Source organism: Cupressus sempervirens, chromosome 4 (assembly GCF_028749045.1).
Source record: "Cupressus sempervirens isolate cs-2001-9-10 chromosome 4, ASM2874904v1, whole genome shotgun sequence".
Lineage (NCBI taxonomy): Eukaryota > Viridiplantae > Streptophyta > Pinopsida > Cupressales > Cupressaceae > Cupressus > Cupressus sempervirens.
The window spans coordinates 111592508-111606918 of NC_143121.1; positions in this window are offsets into that span (position 1 = coordinate 111592508).

A 14411-nucleotide genomic window follows, 5' to 3' on the forward strand; every position below is an offset into this window, starting at 1 on the left:
CACCTACTTGATATGTTGATGTTGTGCCTTCAACATTACATGATGGAGTGTGTACATTTTCAAATCTACAAATTAGTTTCTCTTCAACATGAAAGGATGATATGATTCCAACATTGGAAGATGGTGTAGCTTCACAATTCAATTGTCTTGTTGAGCATAATAGTCTCATTTATTCTCTTTGTCTTTCCAATTCTTCCTCTTTGTTTCTTTGTATCAATGGTTTTTGATCCTCTTCAAAAGTCAATTAGTCATTATTGCTTTTCAATTTTTTTATTCACATAGTAGTTTCATTTTATCTCTTTTAATTGCCAAATCTCTCTCCCTATCTTCATTTGTTTGAGTTTTTGGTTTCTTCCTTGGCATGATGATGATTTCTACATGTCAAATAATTCAAACATCTAAATTACTTACAATTTGTAAATTACAAATATTCAAATACATATAAAAATTACAATTATTTTAATGAATACACAATATATATCAAACAGCTTGCCAAATTTCTAACCATTTTCAAATAAAAATTCTTTCAAACATACAAATTTCAATGAATTCACTATATATTAAACATCTCAAATTATAATCAAATTATTCTCTATATATCAACAAACAATATTTAAAAAGGACTATACTAAATTTTTTGTAGAAAGAATATTCAAATAGATGATTCAATGATTGAATTTGGTGTTTGCTAGCTTCAAAAAGTCTTCAAATAGTGTTTGCTAACTTCCAATAGCTTGAAACTCATATTTTTTGTCAGAACAATAGAATGCATAATAGAAAAAATGTAGAATATGGATCAAAAGGGACCCAAACTTGCTTTGTGAGCATTTTTTGGTGATTTCACATAGTGCATACACATTGTAGTGTGTACGCACTGTAAAGCACATATGCACTATGTCAAAACACATCTCTCCCTATCCCACCATGCCCTATACCCTATTCTCTCTCTCTCCCAACTCTCTCTCTCTCTCCTCTCCCATCACCTACTCTCTCTCTCACTCTCCCTCTCCCATCACCTAGTCTCTCTCAATCTCTCTCCCCCATCCCCTACTCTCTCACTCTCTATCATCTCCCATCCCTTACTCTCTCTTGATCTCTCTCTCTCTCCTCTCCCATCTCCTATTCCATCCCTAATCTCTCTTGCTCTCCCTCTCCCACTACCTAATCTCTCTCATCATCTCTCCTCTCCCATCCCCTACTCTCTTTGTCTCACACACTCCCATCCCCCCCCTCTCTCTTGAGATACTCTCTCTCTCCCCTCTCCCATCCCCTACTCTCTCACACACACACTCCCATCCCCCCTCCCTCTCCCTCTCCCACTACCTACTCTCACTCTCTCTCCCATCCCCTACTCTCTATCTCTCCCATCCCTTACTCCCTCTTTCTCTCCCTCTCCTACTCCCTCTCTCACTGCCTACTATCTCTATCTCTCACTCTCTCCCACATCCACCACTCTCTCTCACTCTCTCTCAGGTATCCCATCCCCTACTCTCTCACACACACACTCCCATCCCCCCTCCCTCTCCCTCTCCCACTACCTACTCTCACTCTCTCTCCCATCCCCTACTCTCTATCTCACCCATCCCTTACTCCCTCTTGCTCTCCCTCTCCTACTCCCTCTCTCACTACCTACTATCTCTCTCACTCACTCTCTCCCACATCCCCCACTCTCTCTCACTCTCTCTCACTCTCTCTCAGGTCTCCCATCCCCTACTCTCTCTCACTCTCTCTCTCTCTCCTCTACCATCCCCTATTCTCTAGATCTCTCACACACACACCCATCCCCCTCTCTCTCCCTCTCTCACTCCCTCTCCCACTACCTACTATCTCTCTCTCTCTCTCACTCTCTCTCTCTCTCAATCTAATCTCTCTCCCATCCCCTACTCTCACTCTTTCTCTCCCATCCTCCTATACTCTCTCACACTCTCACACTCTCTCTCTTCCATCCCATTCTCTCTCTATGCCACCCCCTACTCTCTCACTCTCTCATACTCTCTCCCATCTCCTACTCTCTCTCTTACACAAACTCCCATCCTCGCCTCTCTCTCTCCCTCTCCCACTCCCTCTCCCACCACCTACTCTCTCTTCCTCTCCCACTCCATCTCCCACCACCTACTCTCTCTATCATCTGCTTGTCTCTCTCTTAGGCTACTCTCCCTCCCCTCTAACATCCCCTACTCTCCCTCTTTCATAGACACACACTCCCATTCCCCCTCTCTCTCTATCCTCTCCTATCCCCTATTCTCTAGATCACACACACACACACACACACACACTCCCTTCTCCCTTTCTCTCCACCTCTCCCACTCCCTCTCCCATTGCCTACTATCTCTCTCTCACTCTCTCTCCTATCCCCTACTCTCACTCTCTCTCTCCCATCCCCTACTCTTTCTCACACTCTCTCCCATCCCCTAATCTTACTCTCTCTCTCTCTCCCATCATGCACTTTCTCTCTACCACCCCCTACTCTCTCTCACACTCACACACTCTCTCCCATCCCCTACACACTCTCTCTCTTACACACATTCCCATTCCCCCTCTCTCCCTCTTCCACTCCCTCTCCCATCACCTACTCTCTCTCCCCCATCTCCTATACTCTCTCTCCCCTCTCCTTTCCCCTACTCTCTAGATCTCTCACACACACTCCCATCCCCCCTCTCATCTCCCTCTCCCACTCCCTTTTCTATTGCCTACTATTTCTCTCCCTCTCTACTCTAGTCTCTCTCCCATCCCGTAGTCTCACTTTCTCTCTCCCATCCCATACTCTCTCTTTTCCACCCTCTACTCTCTCTCTCACTCTCACACTCTCTCCCATCCCCTACTCTCTCTCCTACACACATTCCCATTCCCCCACTCTCTCCCTCTCACACTGCTTACTCTCTCTCCCCCATTCCCCACTCTCTCTCTTTCACACACCCACACACTCCCATCCCCCCTCTCTCCCTCTACCACTCTCTCTCCCATCGCCTACTATCTTTCTCACTCTCTCCCTCTCTACTCTCTCTCTCCCATCCCCTACTTTCTCTCTCTACCACCCCTACTCTCTCTCTCTCACTCTCACACTCTCTCCCATGCCTTACTCTCTCTCACACACACTCCCATCCTCCTCTCCCTCCCTCTCCCCCTCTTGCCCCCTATCTTATTTCCTACTCTCTCTCTACCATCACCTACTCTCAATCTCTCTCTCCCATCCTGTACTCTCTCTACCACCACCACTCACTCTCTCACAATTCCTCTCTCTCTCATCCCCTACTCTCAATCTCTCTCCCATCCTATACTCTCTCTTTGTCACCCCTACTCTCTCTCACACTTTGTCTCTCTCTCTCATCTTGTACTCTCTTTTCCACTCCTACTCTCTATCAATTCCTCTCTCTCCCATCCCCTACTCTTGCTCCCCTCTCCCATCCTCTCTCTCTCTCTCTCTCTCTCTCTCTCTCTCTCTCTCTCTCTCTCTCACACACACACACACACACACACACACACACACACACACCCATTCCCCCCTCTCTCTATCTCACTCTTGTTTTTCCTCTCTTCTTCCCTCTCTATGCGTTGTTTAGGTCCCAATAATGTGTCTACACTATAGTGCATGCACACAATAGCACATACATCCTATTGAGACCCAAATTTAAAAAGATTTAAATAGCACATTTGCACTATAGCGCATACATACTATAGGGTGTACGTGTTATTCAAAACTTTTCATTCTACCAAGCCTAAGGCTTGGTTTCTCCTTGGGGATCCAACCCAAAGGTTTGGAGTCTATAAATTGGTCTAAGACATGTTTTTCTACAAACATACAAAAAATGATTGATTTTTCTTGTGTGCTCTCCTTCAAGATTCCTCATGGTTGATCATTGATAAGATCAGGTTACATGAAATTTTAGGTCTCTGTGTTAGCTATGTAAAGATATAATTTATTTTTTATTTGAACTATTTCAAGCCTTTCATCTATAATTTCTTTTAAATGTATGTCCATTTTTTGTTAAAAACCAACATGACTAATTGGGCTGTAGAGTTTAGCTCGTTCATCAAATTTTGCAACAGCTTAGTTTTTTAGAAACTAGACTCCATTCTACATACTTTGAAAAAAAATGTTTCTGATTTTAGATTAGTTTTCAATCATTTCTAGGGGGAGCACATAGATATTTCTCATTTTTGTGATGTGTCTAGTTAAAAATTTCTTTTAAAAAAAAATACACATTACAAAATTACTTGAAAAATCTAGGATAAACTACATAGTGTTAAGTAACTTTTGACTGAAGCAATTAAAGAATTTCAAAGAAAGTTAAAATTTTAGGGGGCTCACACTTTGTATTGTGTTATGTTTTTTCAGAATAAACAGTACCACTTTTTGTGGCCTCATTTTTTGAGAACCTAAAACTAAACCATTTTGAAAATAATTTAGTAGTTTAGAAACTAGATTCAAAGGACAACTACTTATTTTTTTCTCATATGTTAGAATTTTGAGCATAACTATCTTTAAATTCTTGTTGAAGTTCAGGAAGTTATGATCATTGGGGTTGGGATGGGAGTATGAATGCCCATGGGCACTTGTCATAGGATGAGCATGGGTAGGGTAGGGTAGCATATGGATGGGGTTTATATCTCACAACTCGGTGATCATGGCACTATGGGTTGGTAGAGGAAGCTTTATATAAGTGATAACTAAATAAAATGTGTGAATGGTAATAAAACTTAAGATAATAAAATGTGTGAGCACCCAATTAAGTTCCAGGACACACGATCTGAGCTTGGGCTTTTTGATGCCAAGTGACTCTCCATGATGTCAGCCCCTACTTAGTAGTCTATTAAGTGTTTGACTAGAACCTATACCACTTGCATTGTCTTAGGTTCTTGGTTACAACCATCATACTATCTAGCATGAGCGTTAGCCATGGATGTTGTGTTTTATGTGTGTTTGTGGTTGGGTCATCATCTCCATTGGCATGGTTGGTGTGGACCTATGGGTTTCATGTGGTTGGGAGGCATAGCTACCTCTACCACTGCTAGAGACCAATGTATAGAGGTGGTCTTGTTCTAGTGCGACTGTTGCTGGATGTTTTCAATTGATGCTTCAGGCTCTGGACTATGCTTTCTTGTGATTTATGCTTTCATTAGAATGCTTGGATATCATGTTTAGCTTATGTTAGTTTATTTGATGCATTCCCATATTATGATATTTAGCATATGACTAGATGATGTGAATTGTTGTATTGGATTATCTATTGCTTATTGGTTAGCATGTTAGATTTCTTTATTATACTGACTAATATGTAATAGGTGGTGTTATCTACTTGTAGGTTTATCTTTTGTTGTACTACTAGAATATTAGATTTCCTTATGCTTTTATTTATTAGCATGTTTAATAGTGACATCGCTATTATGACAATACTGATGATTTGACCTGTGGCTTGGGATGTTACGTGCGAGGGATGACTAGGCCCCATGATGGTCTTATGATGCTATTGATGGTTGGGAGGAATTGCGTACTTAGTTTAGTTGTTCAGTTATTGTGATGTTATTTCTGTACATTATGATGCTCATGATTCACTATGATATTTCTTTCAATACATTATGTTATTTCTATGGTTTAGATGGATAGATGTTCCTCTTTCTTGTTCCTTGAAATATTGTTGATTATGCTCTTGAGTGTTTGCTCCTCGATCTATGTGGATCCAATACTCTCTAGTGTGGAGGTTTTGAACTTAAGTTTTCTCTATTTTTCCCCTTTTGTGTGTTTCTTAAGTGTTTTTGTGTTTCTATAGGTGACATTTTATCAGCATGGTGTGACACAAAAATGTATCGCACGCCCATTGAAACTCTGTTGTGCATCCCTTGATTCTATCGCATGCCCATTGGAGAAATATTGTGTGATACTAGAAAGTATCACACCTCCTTGTGATAAATTTCATATGACATCCTTAAAGTATCGTACACCTTTGGGAGAAGTATCGCCCAGTCCTTGAAATTGTCAACCTCCTTTAGAAATGTTGCGTGATACTTTTCTATGTTGTATTAAACTATCACTGGTTTTTGTAAAAACCTGTGTAGGCTCATAGTAGACACTTTTTAGTCTAGTTCAATCTTTTTGAGAGTTGATTTGGATACCCTCTTTGGTGTTCTTCAACCCTATGGTGTTGCTTTTTTATTTCTATTGTGTGTTTCTATAGTCTGTCTCTTGGGGTTTAAAATATATCGTTGAAGATTAAGTTGATGTATATTTAATTCCTTATAGTTAAGATATATTTTAATATATCTGATGAATCTTTTGATATAGGTTTCAGACCTCTCAAAGATAAGATAAAGATTCTAGGAAATTTTAGGGCTTCAGAAATTCAAACTTAGCAAATTTTCATGGCTTTAGGATTTCAGACTTAGCCAAATTTTAGGATTCTACATTCTAACCCAACTTGGCATTTTTTTGATGTGTGGTCATTTCTTTGAGCCCTCATCTTGTGCATGGTTGTTGTTTGCATTTAGAGATCCATTGGTTGCCAAGATTGTGGTGAAGTAAAAAAAATAAAAATCTTAGCTTATATTGAATCCTTGTTCCAAGGATCTCTGGGTGGGGTATTACATAACAACATTCTTAAGAAACCCTTTTCATTTCATCAAATTTCCATGAAAAGAAGTCATCAGCTACATGTTTGAAGTAAAAATCACATAAAAATAGGCCAAAAGTACATTTTAAGGATGTTTTTAAAGTTGACCATATAGTTTTGGTATCAAAAGATATATTAGACCTTATAAAGATATTAATTATTTTCATTTAGTATCAGAATGGGTGGTAAAAAAGTTGAAATAGATTTTGAAATGGTTTGAGATATTTCAAAACTACAGATTTTTTAGATTGCCACTTTTTGGCACACCATGATCCTGTACATACCCATCCATTAGATATTTCTAATTCTATTCCTATAAGTCTATATGAGAGATTTGAGAAAAAGTGGAAGTTTAGTTTGTAGACTAAAAAATTAATGAAAGAGGCTACTTTATCCATAGTCATGCCTAAACTTAACAAAATAATGATAACAAAAGTTATAGAAAGGCACAAAGGGATATTTTCTCCCAAGTACCACAAATTTAACATTTTGAGGAAAAAAGTAGAAGAGGTGGTAACCCAGACCAAGTTACTATGGAAAAGGAGGATACATCAGAAGAAAAGGATGACATAGCTAGGGAAAATGCACAATATGCACATGATGCTCAAGTGTTAAGCACCAATCTACTGCATATAGAGTAAAAGTCTATAACCATTTAAGACATACTTGATAACTCCACTCATAATGAAAATCCATTGAGTGAGGAAGACATAAAGTCATTACAATAGGAATACATTGATATTTTTCTACCATGCACAAATCTTGTATTAGTAAGGATTGATGAATCTCAAGAGGTTGAGGTTGCATCCACTAAGAATGATCAAGCAATAGAAAGATACATGATCAATGCCATCAACTATTGTTGAGGTGAAAGAAAATGAGCCATAAGAAATGACCACAGATCATTGTGTAACTCTTGAATAGAAATAAAATCTAAATCAAGCTCCATCTTTAATGCAAACAATTGTGATTAAGATGAAAGAGGAGAAAGTATCACCCATTACATCACTTCCAAGTATACTAAGTTCAATATTACCATCTGTTGTGGAAGATTATTAAGAGGCAAATGAAAAGATAAATGATGAGGAAGAAAACCCAATAGTAGCCCCACTGAAACCTAGTGAAGAAAAATAGGGGAATTAATAGAAGGAAGATAATAAGATGACTATTGAGCCAGAGAAGAAAACTTCCATTCAGAAATTGGTTACCTTACTAGTCACTACACCTCCTCTAAGCAGCCATATTTTTGATGTACTGAGTACTCAAGCCACACCATTGAATATATTAGTGCCAAGTACCCACACAACCAAGAGTGTTGAAGCTACATCATTTAAGGATGTAAGTTTAGATGAGGTGATTATATTACAAACATTTGATCTGACAACAATCACTCTTGAAGAAATGAATTTTCTTCAAGAGGCTCTACAAAGGAAGAAATGACAAGAAATTTTAAGGAGTGAGGACAAGAACAAGAAATTTTGGTATGAAATTAAAGACATTATCAATGATGTTTTTAGTCTCTCATATTCATTATCTAATAAGCCTATTACAGATCAACTTGTACATCTAGTTGACAAAATAAAAGATGAAGATATAGAAACCAATGTTAAGTCATTAGAATGGTTTGAGAGAAAATTTCAAACCAAAGTTATGGATAATATATCTAGTGCCATTGCACTTAGTAAATTTGATTTAGAAACTAAAATATAGGGTTTGAAAATAGTTTAGGGAAACATTTATTCTTTTTGCACAAATTTATGTGATGTTGATATCTTTACCTAAGAGACTCAACAATCAATTGAAAAGTTGCAAAGAAAGTTGAAATCAATTGGAAATTCATTACAGATCTCTCTTGTAACTTGCCAATTACATTTTTTGAGATTGATGCTAATATATAATAGCCTTTTTGATCTATAAGAAAAAGATTCAAATATTAGATCCACTCTGATCAACATACAATCCATGTTGACTCCACATTTGGAAGTTCTACAAAAGGAATAAGCCCAAGTAGGAACATTGATTAAGAAAGATCCATAGCTTTCTACTCATGAAGGTTTAATTTATATGGTTATTACACTAGAAATCTAGATTCAAACACTAGATGCAGCAAGAGACAATTGGGATTCAACATTGCAAATCATCATGCAAGTGTATAAGCCATTTTTGGACAATTTTGAAATTTTTAAAGTTTTTTTCAAAGAAAATATCTACTTAGAGGAAGTTATAGAACATAAGTGAAACATTAACTTAGAGGGAGTAAAATTAACAAGGTAACTTCAACATTTTTTGAAAATTTTGATGTTTTGAAGATTTTACATATAATTCAAGCATAGAAAATACATTTTCTAACTTATGCATGAAGAAATGCAGATGCAATTACAAAGTTTTTTTGACACTCATGTCAAAGTGGGAGATTTTTAATGTCATTGTAGTGAAAAAACACTTAGTGATTATCTAGCAAAGAATAGTGTGAGCCGACTACATAGTTCATGTTGTGATGGGAACACAACCCAAGCACAAAATGGACACAATAGGAAAGGGAAATTTTATTAACTTTTTAAATAAGCTAATACATTTAGTAAAGAGAAAATAGACTTCAAAACATGTCTTATGGTCTTACAATAGCATAAATCTGGAGATAATTTCTCCTTTCAGTACCCCCTCTCAAACTCCACTCCAAACTGCCTTTTACAATGCTAGAAATGTCCTTAAATAGACCCCGAAGGGTTAAGGATTAGGAATACATTCTAGAAAGTGCTAGTAGGCATCCACTAACCAAGTAGAAGGATCTAGAAGCCATGTTAGAGGTTGGGGCAAATTCAGAAGAATCCAAAAATGGTAACCAAACTTTTGGGAGGCATAACTTTTGAACCGTAGCTCCTATTGACGAACCGTTTACGTTTTTGAAAAGCTCTCAAAATGCTCTATACCCCTATGGACCAGCTTCAATTGTCCCCATTTTTTGGCCTTGTTCTAGGTCATTTAATGCCCCTAACCTAACTTTGAAGCATTCTTAGGAGGTCTCCAAAAATTAAAAAATTGCAATAACTTTCAAACGGTGGGGCCTTTTGACCTGATTCTATTTCTGGAATGCTCTAAATTACAATTAAATTTATCTAGACAATTTACACCTTCTAGTTCACCAAAATGATGGCTCAAATTCTTTTTTTTGGCATTTACATGTATCCCAATGTGTTCAAATACTCTATCCTAGAACACTGATAGTGGAACTGTGAGAGTTGGAAACTTTATTTGACCCAAATGGGTATCCAGAAATAAAAACACATGAAACAGAAACTAAGTCTAAGTACATTTTTTTGGTTGACATAGGATTACCCTTACACCTCTGGATGCTCTTGCATCATGTTGAGTGAATAGAGTGAGATGAGTGATCAGAGTGAACGATATTGAAGTTGATGAAAGATCAACCCCATAGCTCCCAAGAATCAACTATGTGCAAACACTTGCCATAGAAGAGAGAAGAAAAAGCTATGGAGGCTTGAATTTCTAGATCCATAGATGAGATATTCTTGATTAGAAAAAAGATAAATTTCTATTATCAAAATTGAATGAATAAAATGAGATCAATCCTTATAAAAGGAGATCAAAACCCTAATAGGTAAAACCTAGGTTGCATGATTCTAATTAATAAAATAATTAATTATTATATGTGCCCAAATTTTAACTTAATTAAACTAGAGATAATAAGTGAATTAATAATTAAATTAAAATTATATAATGAATAATTCAATATTTATTTACTCTAACACACACCCTTAAGATAAACTTTGGAGTAGCTGAAAACATAGAAACTACTACTAAAAGCAAATTTGGGTCCTAGCAAGAAAGGCCTGATGAGGGACCCAAGCACAACCAAATCTCTAAAAAGAGTTGAAATAGAGAAAGTCACATGAGAAAAACTCTACTCCAAAAATAGATAAAAAGAATTTTCTAAAAGATAGGAACAAAAGATATGACAATGAAGAACACTACTGAAGCATGAAGCTACAAATATTGTCAAACTATTGATTCAAAGAACCTCCACTATATAGAACATGACTAGGTAGAGAAGAATAAGTCTAAAGAGTTGATTAATCAAAGATGGAAAGTATCTTTATAGTCTCCAAAAATATGAACGAAAGAAAGTCTATATGGTAAATGATCCATCTCACCAAAATGCATAGGTATCCAACCACTGCAATAGCCTACTACATAGGATCAAATAATAAATAATTTGCTCACTCCAGAAAACCAAGAAAGAAATAGAAACAACATAAGCCCCACTATAATGTGAGAGGTAAGACATGAACATTGACACTGAATGCAATATCTCTTACATAAAGAAGAACCAAGAACATCAAGAGAGAAAAGGAAGTACACAAATCTATAATGGCATGTGTCATTCATACAACATGAGGCGAATGTCATAGAAGGAACACTTACTTGACAAAGGAAGATGGAGAATATGGCCAACATGAAACTCCCCAAGGTACTTTATTATGTAGTGCTAGTACAACAAAACATAGAGATGTGCAAGATCCCAAAATACATTAGAGTGGCATTTTATCTTAGTGTGTTTGGAAAAATACTACAAAAGGATGTCAACAAAAGATCAAATGAGACATAAGGCTAATACAAGAGATGGTGCAACCCATGAAAAATTATCTTAAGAAACCAAATTGATCTTCAGACATCAAACAATCAAGATATCCACCAAAATGTAAAAAGGAAGAAAAGTGAATGGGATGTTCCTTGAGTAGAATCTGGAAAATAGAATGCCTCGAGATATGTCTTTCAAAGTGCAAAATAAACCCTCTAATTTTGATAGCTAAAATAGGCCACCAAATAGCATTAAATTTCCAAATAAACTACATCATCATGATAGGCTCAGAACCAACTTTCTAATGATATATCATTTGTGAAAATCAGAGCTTGAAGGGGCATGTCATGGCCAAAAAACCACATGTAGTTCAAAAAGTACTAGAAGAGCAAACAAAATTTACCACCTCGAGATCCATGCCAAAATGCATTGGAAAGATTGTCCACTAGTACTAGACATTATGTTGAGAAATGTTCTAGTTTCATACCAGAACTATTTCAATTTGCATGCCCAAAAAATCTTGATTTGTGTAACCAAGAATGTCTATTTGTATGCATACAAATCTCAATTTGTGTGCTACAAAAATCTTGATTTTCATAAAAAAAATCACAAAATCAGTGTCTTAGGAAATGTGCCAAAAATCTCAATTTAAAAATGAACTTGGACAAATTTTATATAAAAATAGAGGTTCTTGGGGATTGTGAGCTCAACGATGATGTCAATTTTGGCTCAAAGTGCACCAAAAAATATTGAACCCCCAGATTCAATACAAAATGCTTTGAAAAATTGAACCCTCTTAAACAAAAAACATAGATATGAAAGCCAGGCCAATTTTTTCGTAAACAAAACAAGGGCATGAAGATCTGGAGCTCTAATACCATTTTGAAGTTGATGGAAGATCAACCCCACAGGTCCCAAGAATCACCTGCATGTATGCACCTATCACAAAAGAGAGAAGATGAAGCTATGGAAGCTAGAATTCATAGATCCATAGATGAGACATTCTTGATGAGAAAAAGATAAATTTCTATTATCAAAAATGTATGAATAAAATTACAAAGAGATTAATCCTTATAAAAGGAGATCAAAACCCTAACACGTAAAACCTAGGTTGCATGATAATAATTAATAAAATAGGTAATTATTATATGCCCAAAGTTTAGCTTAAGTTAACTAGAAGAAAAAAGAAACCTAAAAATTAAATCAAAATAATTTAATTAATAATGAAATATCTTATTACTCTAATGGATAGAGCATGTTGAGTAATATTGATCTAAATTATGAATTTAGGTTACAATACCTAGTGTACAACCTACGGTAATGTGATTAAATTGGAAATAGTTAAAATGTAATAGTAGATGTTCTACAAGCCAAAAAGCTATCCATTCATTATGAAAAATAGAGTCTATACAAGTTTGATGGATCCCAAGGTTAATATTTTATATATATATATATATATATATATATATATATATATATATATATATATATATATATATATACATCTACTTATAGAAGTTGCAACTTTTTACTCATAGCTCAAAATCACGAACCATCATAATTTCTATAAAGATATTCTAGATTTCTACATTTATTGTTTGAAGTCTTAAGCATAGCATTATGACTACCAAAGTCAAAAAGTGTCCCAAAGATCTCCAAAAATGCAAAATACTAGAACATAGTAAATATCAAAAAATGGATTTTGATATTTTCCCAGTTTTGCTTGTGCCAACATCCTTTGCATCTTCCTGGATTATGTTTTGATCAAATATGATAATTAATGCTGAGCAGTAGTATATATCAATTAGTTAGTGTGTGCCAACTCACTTAGGAGTTGAGAAAATAGGAGTTGAGAAAATAGAGTGTGCCAAGATATTCAAGTCCCAAGGAAGAGTGAGTGTCAAGCCATTTAGAAGTCAAGTATCAATATATAGAGCATAGTGAAGGCCAAGCATTAGAGCCTATTGATGTCAAGTGAACAATCAATAACATATATGTTTTTAATGAAAAAAACTTCTATGTAAACCATTTGGCTAACATTTACAAAAAAAAAAATTATTAAAAGAAATAAGGAAGGAGTCATATTACACATCCCTATGCTATGCATACAACCAATCAGATTGAGGGAAGAATTAGTCAACAATAAAGATCAACCATAGCCATTGATTCTAAATTGATTTCATCTCCATGTTGTTTATAAAAGAAGAAAATGCTCATGGTAACATATATTGTGAAGGAGGATGCTAAGCAAATTATCTGGTTTGAAAGAAACATCGAGAATATGGGTAAGAAAGATCTAATCATGATAATCAAGAGATAACTACTAAAGAGAAGATCTAGCATCAAACAATTTGGTGCTAACCAAAGGATTATGTGTTGAATCATTCAAAGATGTGATATAGACTAAATCCTTTAATATAGTAGTATTAACAAGATTTATAAATCTCTTAACTAAGCACTTACTTCATGGTGAGTTTAAATCCTTTAGCAAGGTGAGACATAATAGTTTGTGTAAGCCTTTAATAAGGTAGACTTTTTACAATGTAGATTAGATTTTATGATCAAAACATTGTAGCAATAATAGGCCATGCTTTATAACTATGGTAGTGAAGATTTGTGATTGTCATCTGCACTACAATTTTACCTTCTCTTTGGAGGGTTTCTGGGTAACCAAATTCTTTTTTTTCTTGTTGATTTATTTCATGCTTTTTTTGTGATGAATGGTTACATATTTTAGTTTACATGTTAAGTTATGAGATGGATGTATGGTGATAGCTTTAGAGGAAAAAGTTTTAAGTGTTGATTGAACCCACCCCCCTCCTCTCAGAACTTACTCTCCTATTGTTAATTCCAATAGTTGCTCATTAGTTTTTACGTGAAGATATTTGGAAAGGATCATGTTATATACACCAAGTCATCCAGTCAACTCAAAAATTGCATGAAAGAAGTGAAGAAAATGACTGGTCAGTTGAAGTATGAATACACATTTTTATGAATGACTAGCACGTAGTCGATGGATTTATTCTACTAAGTAGAACTCATAGTTTTGTCCTCTTTTGTTTATGCCAATCCTATATATGTGGATTGATTGTTTTTCTTTTTAAATAAGAAATTATATATATTGGGACCCTCATAGTTAATTTGAAAGAGGATGTACTATTATGTTAGTTTCATATTCAAGTTGTAATAGTTTTAGAAAGTTAGTC